Below are 16,664 nucleotides of genomic sequence, written 5' to 3' on the forward strand. Positions count from 1 at the left end.
CACTGTTCCCTCATGCTTCTCTCGGAGCAGGCAGAGCTTCAGCCCTTTGCGGTGACCCTTTGTGCCCGACTTGGCAGCCTGCCTCCTTCGGCAGGTGCCGGCTCTGGAAGTCCTTGCCTCGCACAGGAGACTGCAGTGCACTGGCGCATGGTTAGCCATGCCAACGGAAACACTTTATTGCAAGAAGGCAGCCTGCTGAGTTCTGCCGTTGTGAGCAGCGCGGGCAGGACAGAGCAGGCCTTTGTCACTGAGGCTGCCTTTCATCAGCAGGGATTGCCCCAGCAGGAAACGGTCGTCGTGCGCTGCAGCCTGCCCTGCATGCTCCTCACGGTGCTGCTCCAAGCTATTTCGCCCTTAGGTACTGCAGGAGCTCCTGCAGCCGAGTAAAGAAGTCCAGCAGCTTCTGGACTGGAAACGGGCAGGGTGGAAACCGGCTCGATTCTGTTGGCCTTGGCCTTGGCCTTGGCCTCGGCCTCTGAACGGGGGTGTAGGTGAAGACTGGCTGTGGCCTTGCAGTAGTGGTTACTGCTGGGCGCAGGCCCATCTGCGCCAGGATCCAGTCGTAGAAGTGCTGGGTGGAGGTGTAGACTCCGGGCTTCCTTGCTCTCGCACAGCCCGTCCCCCAGCTGGTCACGCCAACAAGCCAGAAGTAGTCGGCGCTCTTGTCTTGGCACACGAGAGGCCCACCGCTGTCCCCCTGCAGCACAGGAGAGAGGACGAAGGGGTTGTTGGGTGGCCACCGTCAGCCCGGTGGCTGGCTCCTTCTCTCTCACGGCACCTGCCAGAGCTGCATTCAGTGGCCAGCCAAGCTCTGTAGAAGCTTGCCTGGCAGGGGGCGGTGGGCCTGTAAGGCAGGGCTCGCTCTCACCGCTCTTCACGGTGGTGGTGAAGGTGTGTCAGACGGCTGGGATGGTGGAGCTGTGGGCTGCCAAGGGCACCGCGTGGGCCTTCTGGGCAGCGTGCCAAGCCTCCGGGACAAGGCGGGCAGGCCCTGGGCAAGGGCCTGCCCATGGGGAAGGGCGGGTAAGGCCCTCAGCGGTGGGGACCCAGCCATGGGAGTGTGAGTGGCCAGCAAAAGGCCGTGATGGCGCACGTTTGGGCGGTTGTGGCGGGGCTGCCTGTGCTGCCGGGGCTTGGCTTGTAGCACGCTCCTACCTGGCAGGTGTCGATGCCGCCCTGCGGATAGCCAGCACACATGTTGTGGGTGTGGATGGCCCCCCTGTACCAGCCGCTGCTGTTACAGACCCTGGCATCAATGAGGTGGACCTGGGCCTCCTGCAGCGCGTATGCCGATCCTCCAGCTGTGAAGAGCACAGAAAGGAATGAACACCCAGCCGCTGATTGCCAGTTCTCCTCCCCCGTCTGGCTGAAGCGCTCCCCCGGGGCTCGGCTTTGCATGCCGACAGGCGCTGGACCGCTCTTGCCTTTCTGCCTTGCTCTGGGTCAATGGCTCCGGCCCCTCTCTGGAAGAGAGAGGCATATGCCCCCACAGCCTGACACTGGCTTTCGCCTCTGCCGTCAGGAAGTGCATCCTCCTTCCCCAAGCTGGCCAAGCTTGCACTGGCACCGCCACTGCGTTTGGGCCACTCACCTCTTGCTTTCCTGGCACCCCAGCCACTGACGTAGCAGGCTGTCAGCTCTGAGACTCTCAGCGAGGCGTCGGGCACACAGGCAAGCTGTACGTAGCTGTTGCACTGGACAGGCTGGTCCAGCTCCAGCAAGGCAATGTCATTCCTCTGCGTGACGTTCCAGTAGTGCTGGTGAACCAGCAGCCGCCTGACGGCGCGCACCTGAGCCTCAGGGCCCAGCTGAGTCAGCTGGGTGGCACCGAGCACCACGCGCAAGACGGTGATGTCCCTGGAAGGCAGATGGAGAGAGGGCTCAGAGGGAGCGCAGCCACGTGCTGCAGCAGCCCGGCACTTGCCCTGCCTTCTGCTCGACGAGGGAGAGAGGCAAGCAGCGCTAGGGAGGCTGCGACTGCCCTCGCGTGCCTTGGGCTCAAGCAGCGTCGAGCGGGAGGCTGCTGGGAAGCAGTGGCACGAGCCCAGCCTTCTCCTGAGCAGCCCCTCGGCGGGGCTCCGGAGTGCCCAGGCACTGGGCGTCCTGCAGGGCAAGGGGACGGCAGTAGCACGTGCCGCTGCGCTCAGGGCACCTGCTAGTGTTGTGGGGCTAGCCCCGAGCCCTGGTCCTCCTTACCTGACCTCGATGAAGCAGTGGGCTGCTGTGAGGACCCACTGTGGGCTGATGAGGGAGCCCCCGCAGATGTGCGCCGTGCCTCCTTCCACGAGAGCCTGGATGCTGACGATCCAGGGCCAGGCCCCTGGCTGGGCATCTGTGCCACCCACGACGCGCGACATGCCGTAGTGCAAAGCCATGGGACGAAGCCCGCAGCTCCCTCTGTAACCAGAAACTCCTTACTGTGCTGCTGGATGGCTTGCGCCGTTGCGGCTGAAGGCCAGCCGTCTTCCCTCCCCACAAGGCATGGCCAGACGGGCCGAGGAAACCCATGGGGCCAAAACCCGCTCCCCTCGCCCCGCTTTCTGCTTCAGCCCGCAGACCAGTTGTGCCGGCGGCCTGGCTGCTGTCAAGGCACTGAGCCTCCCACATGGCTTTCAGGAACCTGGGGGGTGGCCACGGGGGACAAGCAGGCCCCCTCCAGTGAAGCCCACAAGGCTTGCCCAACTCCCTCCCAGAGCCTCGGGCCACTTACCCACAGCTGTCCCATGTGCCGTGCACAGGACAGCACACGGCCAGCAGGACAACGAGGAGACGCAGAAAATCCATCGCTGCCAGCGACATGTGGCAGCTGCAAGGACGAGGGCTTGTCGCCACCAGTACGGCTGCCGACGGACTGCCCGCAGGATTCCCGTTGCCCGGGGTTCCCTTGGACGTGGGACTGATGTCACAGAGTGCCTGGTTCCGGGTGCTGGGCGTGGTGGTGTCGGGGGGGGGGGGGGGGGGCAGGGGGGGTGGGCCGGGGGGGTGAGGGTAGGGAGGGGAGGCAATAGGAGGGGTTCCAAGCAGGAGTGGAGGCAGAAGCTGGGATCACTTTGCCTTTGCAGTCTATGAAATCTGCTGGTTTGATGGTACGAACTTGTTACTGAATTGATCGTAAAAATCCCCAAAAGATATTTAGAGTGGACTGGAGGTGTCCCACATGTTGTGATAGCCCCTGTACAACAATTTTGCGCTGAATGGGCGCTGTCAGGCTCTACTGCCCTTCAAGTGGCTCTTGGCAATGTTCAAGGGCAAGTTCAGTACCATCATCCACCTCATCCACTTTGGGCAATGACTGTAGATCTAACTTTGCAGCCACGGCAACTGAGTTGGAGACGACCAATCAAAGGTGATACGGTATTTACAGATGGGTCTGGAAAAGTGGGAAAAGCCGCAGTGGCTTGGAAAAAAATGGGCAATGGCCTTCCCAAATTGTGCATCAGGAAGGATCATCGCAAGTCATGGCGTTGCGGGCTGCGGCCTTGGCATTTCTTTATTTCCCAGGCCCTGTTAATCTCATTACTGATTCAGCCTGTGTGGCAGCCCTCCTTTCCCAGTTGGAGCTGGCTGTCCATGGCCGTATCACCCATCCTAAGCTTTTTGGCAATTTTGACTGTAGTTCGGGAAGGGATTTGGAAACGCCGTTCTCCATTCTATGTTATGCATGTTACGGCCACACTTCCCTACGCGGTTCTGCAATCGATGGCAATGCTGGAGTTGATGCTCCAGGTTCTGTGGCTCTGTCGGTGCCTGTTCCTGAGGCCCACCTGCAGGTCGTGTTAGCCCACCAATTTTATCATCAGAATTGGCGATTCTTGTACCAACAGTTTGGCCAAAAGAGTCTCTCTCAGGCTGCTGCACGCAGCATTGTTGCAGCCTGTCCAGCCTGTCCAAACGGTATCCCCGTGCCCCGTTTTGGAGTTAATGGCAGAGGCCTTCAAGCTTTCCAACGCTGGTGTTACAACAGATGTAACTCATTACAATGCCGGTGGGGGATCCCCAGCAATTTGGTATTCCCCATTCCCCTGCGGGCCAAGCCATCGTTGAATGCATGAATGATACTCTTAAACGCCTGCTTGAAAAACAGAAAAGGGGAATGAGGGGAATGACCCAGAGGCACGTTCCGAGAAAGCATGCTATATTTTGAACCTTTTGAAAATCTCTGTCGACCGTGCGGTGCCTCCCATTGTACGATATTTTGTGTCAACTGGTGACAAGCAGCAAAAGCACCAAGGTGTCTTAGTACGCGGGAAAGACCCTCATACCAGGCATTGGTCAGGACCGCATGGATTGTTAACTTGGGGGAGAGGTGATGCTTGTGTTTCTACAGATGAAGGTCCGCGATGGGATACCTGCTCGCTGTGTGCGGCCTGAGCTTAGCGTGCCGGACCGTGGGAGCGCTGCTGCCGCCAGTCAACCCAACAACTGATGTGTGGGTCTCCTTAGCACAGCAACTGAACACATCCTGGCTTGGTGTGCCCTTCCTGACTTGCAAACAAGTGAATGTATGTGGGGAATGAAGAATCTTACTGAAAGCCTTGATATCGGGGATAAGGGATTACCTCTGTATGATGTTAATGCAAAAGAAGCTGATATTGTTTGCGCTTTGAATGTCGATAGTTGTCTTTATGTAGATGCTAACGTAGTAGGAGGCTACGATGGGACCATGACACCCACATAAATCAACACGTGAACATGTTGATAAGCATAATGCGCTTAAACGCAATATAGCTTTGGATGAAGCAGGTAATGATGTAGTTGATTTATGGAACTGACGGGAACGTATTGCAGTGGTTCTTCTCTTCTCCGGAGTAACAGCAGGGAAAGCATTCAAGAGTTAAATCACCTTGTTTGTTAGGCAGTTAAGAACGTGAGTCAAATTGGCCGCTATTACATACAAAACAGAGCAAGTATTGGCTTTTTGTTGTTGGCTCAAGGACATGGCTGTGAGGATTTTGATGGTACATGCTGCGCGGATTTTAGGCGCCCCATTGCAGCAACATGTTATCAAAACCTGAGAAAATGTCAGCCTTTTTGGCATCCATTCACTCAATTGGCAGTATCGTTTGTTTGCTATTGCCTTGGTTGCCGTCATGTTTGCAAGGGCCCTGCAGAACATGGAAAACCTGGTACTAGCTGTTCAAAAAAAAAAAAAAAGGGGGGGGGGGAGGGGGAGGGGGCCCCCGGTAATTGTAGAATCGTACGGAACAGAGACAGTGGGATAATGTGAGGTTGTGGCCTTGCTTTGGCGATGTGCAGCTGAGATCCTGCAGCAAAGAGTTCATAACTTTGAGGGAGTATGAGAAGAAACTAGGATGCAACAGAAACAAAGGAGGAATGTGATCTCACCTCTAGAAGATAAGGAAACAGCATGAACAGTAGAGAGTAGCCTAGAGTGAAGAGCGCTAAGGAACGTGTTGTATGAATTTGACTGATCGCTCAAACTCTATTCATAAGCAGCTTGCAGAGTTGAGAAAAAACGTACAGGCCATCAAGGCTGAGAACGGGTTAACGGACTGGCTACAGGGTTTAGGAATTACTGGAGGGTTAAAAGACTTGTTTCTGCGCGAGATAACGATGTTATTTGCCATTGTAATCTCTTTGGTGATAATGGGCTGCGTGTGGAATTGCTTTATGAGAATGATGAACAGATTGATAAAAGGGGTCTGGATCGCTCAAAAACAAAAAGGGGGATTTGTGGAGTGGCTGGAAGACAACGGACATATTATGAGCAGTGCAGACCACGTAACTTTGTTGGAATAGCAGGCCGAGCAGGCCGCAGCTGTAACAAGCTGCAGGTGTTGTGAAGGACATATGCAAGGCCAAGAGAGACAAAGAGACTGTGTACTCGCCAGAGAGATAAGAGAGCTGGACAGAAAGGTGAGGAAAAACCGGATGCCTGCACAAGGGGGGAGCAGCGTGTGGGCACCACACTGGGACCAATCCTAGGGGAGGTGGAAGCGTGTGAACGAGTCGTTTTAACCGATCGCCTTTTCCATACCAAAGCCTGCGTAGAGTGTGTATTTTTAGCTGGGGGTATAAATGGCTGTGAGTCTGTTAAGAGCATCTGTAGAGTATGAATTGCTGTGTATCCCTTAATAAAGTGGCACCAACTTGATCACATTGGTCGTATCAGTTGTGTCCGAGCCTTCTGCGTCAACAGGGTAGTGCCACTGGCTCTGCCATCACACCAGGCCAGTGGTGTGGGACACAGTAGAGGGAGCCCGGGGCAGAAGAGGCGCTGCATGACAGCGACAGCAGCGGGGCCTGTGCAGGCTGGTGCTCCCTTGGCAGAACATCTGCGCTCGCCCTGCGGTAGAGGACGGGGAAGAGAGAGAAGGCTGTTGCCCTGCAGTGCTCATGCACATGTGCAAGCCCACGTGTGCAGGTCCAACTTCTGTTAGTGAGGACTGGCAGGTTTCTTGGACAGGCACTGGGAAGGCAGTCAGGTGTCGGGTGGCCTGAGGGTCCTGACCTCTTCTTCCTCAGCCAAAGTGCCGCGAGTCCCAGAATCACACAATGGTCGTTGTTGGAGGGAACCTCTGGAGATTATCCAGTCCAACGCCCTGCAAAAGCAGGCTGTGCTAGAGCAGGTTGCACAAAATCCTGTGCAGGTGGTGCTGGAATGTCTCCAGAGGCCTCTCTGGGCAGCCGGTGCCAGTGATCTTAAGCTGGAGTGCTGTGCAAGGGTCCCTGTGCTGGTGGGGGGCAGTGCCTGGGCTAGCTGCAAGATCAAGGCACTGCAAAGGGGCAAGGAGATGATGAGCACAACAAGCCCATGCCACGCTCCCTGCCTCCCCACGTGACGGTGCCTGTGCCCAGGTCCCTGGTGGCTGTGGAGGCCACCTGGCACTGGGCACCCTTTCCCCTGGCTACCCGGAGGCTGCCTTAGGCTCTCTCTAGTCCACTCAGGCCCCCTTCTGAGGCCTTCGTTGCACCCCAGACCCCTCTGCAGAGCCTCAAGCCCTCAAAAAAAGCCCACCGGACGGGGGGCCTGGTCCCCTAGTCTCGACCATTCCACTCGAGTCCCCGCGGCACCCCTCCATAGGGGTCTGGTATGGCCCAGGCCTCCGGTTGCTCCTCTAGCGTGGCCGCTACTACAGCCAGGAGGCAGCCAGGGAGGGGGGCAACTGCCGAGCAGCAGCAGCAGCAGCCTCTTTGCTCCCACTCAAAGCTCAAGGCGCTCCCTGCAGCCACTGCAGCCGTAGGCTTGGGCTTGGAAACGTGGTGCAGCTGTGAAAGCAGAGCAGCCTGGGGAAGCCCAGGAACTCCGTGGCGTGAGCAAAGGCCCCAGCTCGTGGATTTCCCCTGAAGCCCAGCTGGCCCTGAGAGGCCACTTTCAAGCTGGCTTGCGCCTCGTACAGAAGCCCACAGGGATGCCAGCAGGAGCCAGCCCAAGGCACTCTCTGCTTCCAACTGCCACCCCCAAGGCCCTGAGCCCTCCTATGACCTGCCTGCCTTCCTTCCACTGTTCCCTCATGCTTCTCTCGGAGCAGGCAGAGCTTCAGCCCTTTGCGGTGACCCTTTGTGCCCGACTTGGCAGCCTGCCTCCTTCGGCAGGTGCCGGCTCTGGAAGTCCTTGCCTCGCACAGGAGACTGCAGTGCACTGGCGCATGGTTAGCCATGCCAACGGAAACACTTTATTGCAAGAAGGCAGCCTGCTGAGTTCTGCCGTTGTGAGCAGCGCGGGCAGGACAGAGCAGGCCTTTGTCACTGAGGCTGCCTTTCATCAGCAGGGATTGCCCCAGCAGGAAACGGTCGTCGTGCGCTGCAGCCTGCCCTGCATGCTCCTCACGGTGCTGCTCCAAGCTATTTCGCCCTTAGGTACTGCAGGAGCTCCTGCAGCCGAGTAAAGAAGTCCAGCAGCTTCTGGACTGGAAACGGGCAGGGTGGAAACCGGCTCGATTCTCTTGGCCTTGGCCTTGGCCTTGGCCTTGGCCTCTGAACGGGGGTGTAGGTGAAGACTGGCTGTGGCCTTGCAGTAGTGGTTACTGCTGGGCGCAGGCCCATCTGCGCCAGGATCCAGTCGTAGAAGTGCTGGGTGGAGGTGTAGACTCCGGGCTTCCTTGCTCTCGCACAGCCCGTCCCCCAGCTGGTCACGCCAACAAGCCAGAAGTAGTCGGCGCTCTTGTCTTGGCACACGAGAGGCCCACCGCTGTCCCCCTGCAGCACAGGAGAGAGGACGAAGGGGTTGTTGGGTGGCCACCGTCAGCCCGGTGGCTGGCTCCTTCTCTCTCACGGCACCTGCCAGAGCTGCATTCAGTGGCCAGCCAAGCTCTGTAGAAGCTTGCCTGGCAGGGGGCGGTGGGCCTGTAAGGCAGGGCTCGCTCTCACCGCTCTTCACGGTGGTGGTGAAGGTGTGTCAGACGGCTGGGATGGTGGATCTGTGGGCTGCCAAGGGCACCGCGTGGGCCTTCTGGGCAGCGTGCCAAGCCTCTGGGACAAGGCGGGCAGGCCCTGGGCAAGGGCCTGCCCATGGGGAAGGGCGGGTAAGGCCCTCAGCGGTGGGGACCCAGCCATGGGAGTGTGAGTGGCCAGCAAAAGGCCGTGATGGCGCACGTTTGGGCGGTTGTGGCGGGGCTGCCTGTGCTGCCGGGGCTTGGCTTGTAGCACGCTCCTACCTGGCAGGTGTCGATGCCGCCCTGCGGATAGCCAGCACACATGTTGTGGGTGTGGATGGCCCCCCTGTACCAGCCGCTGCTGTTACAGACCCTGGCATCAATGAGGTGGACCTGGGCCTCCTGCAGCACGTATGCCGATCGTCCAGCTGTGAAGAGCACAGAAAGGAATGAACACCCAGCCGCTGATTGCCAGTTCTCCTCCCCCGTCTGGCTGAAGCGCTCCCCCGGGGCTCGGCTTTGCATGCTGACAGGCGCTGGACCGCTCTTGCCTTTCTGCCTTGCTCTGGGTCAATGGCTCCGGCCCCTCTCTGGAAGAGAGAGGCATATGCCCCCACAGCCTGACACTGGCTTTCGCCTCTGCCGTCAGGAAGCGCATCCTCCTTCCCCAAGCTGGCCAAGCTTGCACTGGCACCGCCACTGCGTTTGGGCCACTCACCTCTTGCTTTCCTGGCACCCCAGCCACTGACGTAGCAGGCTGTCAGCTCTGAGACTCTCAGCGAGGCGTCGGGCACACAGGCAAGCTGTACGTAGCTGTTGCACTGGACAGGCTGGTCCAGCTCCAGCAAGGCAATGTCGTTCCTCTGCGTGACGTTCCAGTAGTGCTGGTGAACCAGCAGCCGCCTGACGGCGCGCACCTGAGCCTCAGGGCCCAGCTGAGTCAGCTGGGTGGCACCGAGCACCACGCGCAAGACGGTGATGTCCCTGGAAGGCAGATGGAGAGAGGGCTCAGAGGGAGCGCAGCCACGTGCTGCAGCAGCCCGGCACTTGCCCTGCCTTCTGCTCGACGAGGGAGAGAGGCAAGCAGCGCTAGGGAGGCTGCGACTGCCCTCGCGTGCCTTGGGCTCAAGCAGCGTCGAGCGGGAGGCTGCTGGGAAGCAGTGGCACGAGCCCAGCCTTCTCCTGAGCAGCCCCTCGGCGGGGCTCCGGAGTGCCCAGGCACTGGGCGTCCTGCAGGGCAAGGGGACGGCAGTAGCACGTGCCGCTGCGCTCAGGGCACCTGCTAGTGTTGTGGGGCTAGCCCCGAGCCCTGGTCCTCCTTACCTGACCTCGATGAAGCAGTGGGCTGCTGTGAGGACCCACTGTGGGCTGATGAGGGAGCCCCCGCAGATGTGCGCCGTGCCTCCTTCCACGAGAGCCTGGATGCTGACGATCCAGGGCCAGGCCCCCGGCAGGGCATCTGTGCCACCCACGACGCGCGACATGCCGTAGTGCAAAGCCATGGGACGAAGCCCGCAGCTCCCTCTGTAACCAGAAACTCCTTACTGTGCTGCTGGATGGCTTGCGCCGTTGCGGCTGAAGGCCAGCCGTCTTCCCTCCCCACAAGGCATGGCCAGACGGGCCGAGGAAACCCGTGGGGCCAAAACCCGCTCCCCTCGCCCCGCTTTCTGCTTCAGCCCGCAGACCAGTTGTGCCGGCGGCCTGGCTGCTGTCAAGGCACTGAGCCTCCCACATGGCTTTCAGGAACCTGGGGGGTGGCCACGGGGGACAAGCAGGCCCCCTCCAGTGAAGCCCACAAGGCTTGCCCAACTCCCTCCCAGAGCCTCGGGCCACTTACCCACAGCTGTCCCATGTGCCGTGCACAGGACAGCACACGGCCAGCAGGACAACGAGGAGACGCAGAAAATCCATCGCTGCCAGCGACATGTGGCAGCTGCAAGGACGAGGGCTTGTCGCCACCAGTACGGCTGCCGACGGACTGCCCGCAGGATTCCCGTTGCCCGGGGTTCCCTTGGACGTGGGACTGATGTCACAGAGTGCCTGGTTCCGGGTGCTGGGCGTGGTGGTGTCGGGGGGGGGGTGGGTGGGGCAGGGGGGGTGGGGCGGGGGGGTGAGGGTAGGGAGGGGAGGCAATAGGAGGGGTTCCAAGCAGGAGTGGAGGCAGAAGCTGGGATCACTTTGCCTTTGCAGTCTATGAAATCTGCTGGTTTGATGGTACGAACTTGTTACTGAATTGATCGTAAAAATCCCCAAAAGATATTTAGAGTGGACTGGAGGTGTTCCACATGTTGTGATAGCCCCTGTACAACAATTTTGCGCTGAATGGGCGCTGTCAGACTCTACTGCCCTTCAAGTGGCTCTTGGCAATTTTCAAGGGCAAGTTCAGTACCATCATCCACCTCATCCACTTTGGGCAATGACTGTAGATCTAACTTTGCAGCCACGGCAACTGAGTTGGAGACCACCAATCAAAGGTGATACGGTATTTACAGATGGGTCTGGAAAAGTGGGAAAAGCCGCAGTGGCTTGGAAAAAAATGGGCAATGGCCTTCCCAAATTGTGCATCAGGAAGGATCATCGCAAGTCATGGCGTTGCGGGCTGCGGCCTTGGCATTTCTTTATTTCCCAGGCCCTGTTAATCTCATTACTGATTCAGCCTGTGTGGCAGCCCTCCTTTCCCAGTTGGAGCTGGCTGTCCATGGCCGTATCACCCATCCTAAGCTTTTTGGCAATTTTGACTGTAGTTCGGGAAGGGATTTGGAAACGCCGTTCTCCATTCTATGTTATGCATGTTACGGCCACACTTCCCTACGCGGTTCTGCAATCGATGGCAATGCTGGAGTTGATGCTCCAGTTTCTGTGGCTCTGTCGGTGCCTGTTCCTGAGGCCCACCTGCAGGTCGTGTTAGCCCACCAATTTTATCATCAGAATTGGCGATTCTTGTACCAACAGTTTGGCCAAAAGAGTCTCTCTCAGGCTGCTGCACGCAGCATTGTTGCAGCCTGTCCAGCCTGTCCAAACGGTATCCCCGTGCCCCGTTTTGGAGTTAATGGCAGAGGCCTTCAAGCTTTCCAACGCTGGTGTTACAACAGATGTAACTCATTACAATGCCGGTGGGGGATCCCCAGCAATTTGGTATTCCCCATTCCCCTGCGGGCCAAGCCATCGTTGAATGCATGAATGATACTCTTAAACGCCTGCTTGAAAAACAGAAAAGGGGAATGAGGGGAATGACCCAGAGGCACGTTCCGAGAAAGCATGCTATATTTTGAACTTTTTGAAAATCTCTGTCGACCGTGCGGTGCCTCCCATTGTACGATATTTTGTGTCAACTGGTGACAAGCAGCAAAAGCAGCAAGGTGTCTTAGTACGCGGGAAAGACCCTCATACCAGGCATTGGTCAGGACCGCATGGATTGTTAACTTGGGGGAGAGGTGATGCTTGTGTTTCTACAGATGAAGGTCCGCGATGGGATACCTGCTCGCTGTGTGCGGCCTGAGCTTAGCGTGCCGGACCGTGGGAGCGCTGCTGCCGCCAGTCAACCCAACAACTGATGTGTGGGTCTCCTTAGCACAGCAACTGAACACATCCTGGCTTGGTGTGCCCTTCCTGACTTGCAAACAAGTGAATGTATGTGGGGAATGAAGAATCTTACTGAAAGCCTTGATATCGGGGATAAGGGATTACCTCTGTATGATGTTAATGCAAAAGAAGCTGATATTGTTTGCGCTTTGAATGTCGATAGTTGTCTTTATGTAGATGCTAACGTAGTAGGAGGCTACGATGGGACCATGACACCCACATAAATCAACACGTGAACATGTTGATAAGCATAATGCGCTTAAACGCAATATAGCTTTGGATGAAGCAGGTAATGATGTAGTTGATTTATGGAACTGACGGGAACGTATTGCAGTGGTTCTTCTCTTCTCCGGAGTAACAGCAGGGAAAGCATTCAAGAGTTAAATCACCTTGTTTGTTAGGCAGTTAAGAACGTGAGTCAAATTGGCCGCTATTACATACAAAACAGAGCAAGTATTGGCTTTTTGTTGTTGGCTCAAGGACATGGCTGTGAGGATTTTGATGGTACATGCTGCGCGGATTTTAGGCGCCCCATTGCAGCAACATGTTATCAAAACCTGAGAAAATGTCAGCCTTTTTGGCATCCATTCACTCAATTGGCAGTATCGTTTGTTTGCTATTGCCTTGGTTGCCGTCATGTTTGCAAGGGCCCTGCAGAACATGGAAAACCTGGTACTAGCTGTTCAAAAAAAAAAAAAAAGGGGGGGGGGAGGGGGAGGGGGCCCCCGGTAATTGTAGAATCGTACGGAACAGAGACAGTGGGATAATGTGAGGTTGTGGCCTTGCTTTGGCGATGTGCAGCTGAGATCCTGCAGCAAAGAGTTCATAACTTTGAGGGAGTATGAGAAGAAACTAGGATGCAACAGAAACAAAGGAGGAATGTGATCTCACCTCTAGAAGATAAGGAAACAGCATGAACAGTAGAGAGTAGCCTAGAGTGAAGAGCGCTAAGGAACGTGTTGTATGAATTTGACTGATCGCTCAAACTCTATTCATAAGCAGCTTGCAGAGTTGAGAAAAAACGTACAGGCCATCAAGGCTGAGAACGGGTTAACGGACTGGCTACAGGGTTTAGGAATTACTGGAGGGTTAAAAGACTTGTTTCTGCGCGAGATAACGATGTTATTTGCCATTGTAATCTCTTTGGTGATAATGGGCTGCGTGTGGAATTGCTTTATGAGAATGATGAACAGATTGATAAAAGGGGTCTGGATCGCTCAAAAACAAAAAGGGGGATTTGTGGAGTGGCTGGAAGACAACGGACATATTATGAGCAGTGCAGACCACGTAACTTTGTTGGAATAGCAGGCCGAGCAGGTCGCAGCTGTAACAAGCTGCAGGTGTTGTGAAGGACATATGCAAGGCCAAGAGAGACAAAGAGACTGTGTACTCGCCAGAGAGATAAGAGAGCTGGACAGAAAGGTGAGGAAAAACCGGATGCCTGCACAAGGGGGGAGCAGCGTGTGGGCACCACACTGGGACCAATCCTAGGGGAGGTGGAAGCGTGTGAACGAGTCGTTTTAACCGATCGCCTTTTCCATACCAAAGCCTGCGTAGAGTGTGTATTTTTAGCTGGGGGTATAAATGGCTGTGAGTCTGTTAAGAGCATCTGTAGAGTATGAATTGCTGTGTATCCCTTAATAAAGTGGCACCAACTTGATCACATTGGTCGTATCAGTTGTGTCCGAGCCTTCTGCGTCAACAGGGTAGTGCCACTGGCTCTGCCATCACACCAGGCCAGTGGTGTGGGACACAGTAGAGGGAGCCCGGGGCAGAAGAGGCGCTGCATGACAGCGACAGCAGCGGGGCCTGTGCAGGCTGGTGCTCCCTTGGCAGAACATCTGCGCTCGCCCTGCGGTAGAGGACGGGGAAGAGAGAGAAGGCTGTTGCCCTGCAGTGCTCATGCACATGTGCAAGCCCACGTGTGCAGGTCCAACTTCTGTTAGTGAGGACTGGCAGGTTTCTTGGACAGGCACTGGGAAGGCAGTCAGGTGTCGGGTGGCCTGAGGGTCCTGACCTCTTCTTCCTCAGCCAAAGTGCCGCGAGTCCCAGAATCACACAATGGTCGTTGTTGGAGGGAACCTCTGGAGATTATCCAGTCCAACGCCCTGCAAAAGCAGGCTGTGCTAGAGCAGGTTGCACAAAATCCTGTGCAGGTGGTGCTGGAATGTCTCCAGAGGCCTCTCTGGGCAGCCGGTGCCAGTGATCTTAAGCTGGAGTGCTGTGCAAGGGTCCCTGTGCTGGTGGGGGGCAGTGCCTGGGCTAGCTGCAAGATCAAGGCACTGCAAAGGGGCAAGGAGATGATGAGCACAACAAGCCCATGCCACGCTCCCTGCCTCCCCACGTGACGGTGCCTGTGCCCAGGTCCCTGGTGGCTGTGGAGGCCACCTGGCACTGGGCACCCTTTCCCCTGGCTACCCGGAGGCTGCCTTAGGCTCTCTCTAGTCCACTCAGGCCCCCTTCTGAGGCCTTCGTTGCACCCCAGACCCCTCTGCAGAGCCTCAAGCCCTCAAAAAAAGCCCACCGGACGGGGGGCCTGGTCCCCTAGTCTCGACCATTCCACTCGAGTCCCCGCGGCACCCCTCCATAGGGGTCTGGTATGGCCCAGGCCTCCGGTTGCTCCTCTAGCGTGGCCGCTACTACAGCCAGGAGGCAGCCAGGGAGGGGGGCAACTGCCGAGCAGCAGCAGCAGCAGCCTCTTTGCTCCCACTCAAAGCTCAAGGCGCTCCCTGCAGCCACTGCAGCCGTAGGCTTGGGCTTGGAAACGTGGCGCAGCTGTGAAAGCAGAGCAGCCTGGGGAAGCCCAGGAACTCCGTGGCGTGAGCAAAGGCCCCAGCTCGTGGATTTCCCCTGAAGCCCAGCTGGCCCTGAGAGGCCACTTTCAAGCTGGCTTGCGCCTCGTACAGAAGCCCACAGGGATGCCAGCAGGAGCCAGCCCAAGGCACTCTCTGCTTCCAACTGCCACCCCCAAGGCCCTGAGCCCTCCTATGACCTGCCTGCCTTCCTTCCACTGTTCCCTCATGCTTCTCTCGGAGCAGGCAGAGCTTCAGCCCTTTGCGGTGACCCTTTGTGCCCGACTTGGCAGCCTGCCTCCTTCGGCAGGTGCCGGCTCTGGAAGTCCTTGCCTCGCACAGGAGACTGCAGTGCACTGGCGCATGGTTAGCCATGCCAACGGAAACACTTTATTGCAAGAAGGCAGCCTGCTGAGTTCTGCCGTTGTGAGCAGCGCGGGCAGGACAGAGCAGGCCTTTGTCACTGAGGCTGCCTTTCATCAGCAGGGATTGCCCCAGCAGGAAACGGTCGTCGTGCGCTGCAGCCTGCCCTGCATGCTCCTCACGGTGCTGCTCCAAGCTATTTCGCCCTTAGGTACTGCAGGAGCTCCTGCAGCCGAGTAAAGAAGTCCAGCAGCTTCTGGACTGGAAACGGGCAGGGTGGAAACCGGCTCGATTCTGTTGGCCTTGGCCTTGGCCTTGGCCTTGGCCTCTGAACGGGGGTGTAGGTGAAGACTGGCTGTGGCCTTGCAGTAGTGGTTACTGCTGGGCGCAGGCCCATCTGCGCCAGGATCCAGTCGTAGAAGTGCTGGGTGGAGGTGTAGACTCCGGGCTTCCTTGCTCTCGCACAGCCCGTCCCCCAGCTGGTCACGCCAACAAGCCAGAAGTAGTCGGCGCTCTTGTCTTGGCACACGAGAGGCCCACCGCTGTCCCCCTGCAGCACAGGAGAGAGGACGAAGGGGTTGTTGGGTGGCCACCGTCAGCCCGGTGGCTGGCTCCTTCTCTCTCACGGCACCTGCCAGAGCTGCATTCAGTGGCCAGCCAAGCTCTGTAGAAGCTTGCCTGGCAGGGGGCGGTGGGCCTGTAAGGCAGGGCTCGCTCTCACCGCTCTTCACGGTGGTGGTGAAGGTGTGTCAGACGGCTGGGATGGTGGAGCTGTGGGCTGCCAAGGGCACCGCGTGGGCCTTCTGGGCAGCGTGCCAAGCCTCTGGGACAAGGCGGGCAGGCCCTGGGCAAGGGCCTGCCCATGGGGAAGGGCGGGTAAGGCCCTCAGCGGTGGGGACCCAGCCATGGGAGTGTGAGTGGCCAGCAAAAGGCCGTGATGGCGCACGTTTGGGCGGTTGTGGCGGGGCTGCCTGTGCTGCCGGGGCTTGGCTTGTAGCACGCTCCTACCTGGCAGGTGTCGATGCCGCCCTGCGGATAGCCAGCACACATGTTGTGGGTGTGGATGGCCCCCCTGTACCAGCCGCTGCTGTTACAGACCCTGGCATCAATGAGGTGGACCTGGGCCTCCTGCAGCACGTATGCCGATCCTCCAGCTGTGAAGAGCACAGAAAGGAATGAACACCCAGCCGCTGATTGCCAGTTCTCCTCCCCCGTCTGGCTGAAGCGCTCCCCCGGGGCTCGGCTTTGCATGCCGACAGGCGCTGGACCGCTCTTGCCTTTCTGCCTTGCTCTGGGTCAATGGCTCCGGCCCCTCTCTGGAAGAGAGAGGCATATGCCCCCACAGCCTGACACTGGCTTTCGCCTCTGCCGTCAGGAAGCGCATCCTCCTTCCCCAAGCTGGCCAAGCTTGCACTGGCACCGCCACTGCGTTTGGGCCACTCACCTCTTGCTTTCCTGGCACCCCAGCCACTGACGTAGCAGGCTGTCAGCTCTGAGACTCTCAGCGAGGCGTCGGGCACACAGGCAAGCTGTACGTAGCTGTTGCACTGGACAGGCTGGTCCAGCTCCAGCAAGGCAATGTCGTTCCTCT

This window comes from Falco peregrinus, chromosome Z (assembly GCF_023634155.1).
Source record: "Falco peregrinus isolate bFalPer1 chromosome Z, bFalPer1.pri, whole genome shotgun sequence".
Lineage (NCBI taxonomy): Eukaryota > Metazoa > Chordata > Aves > Falconiformes > Falconidae > Falco > Falco peregrinus.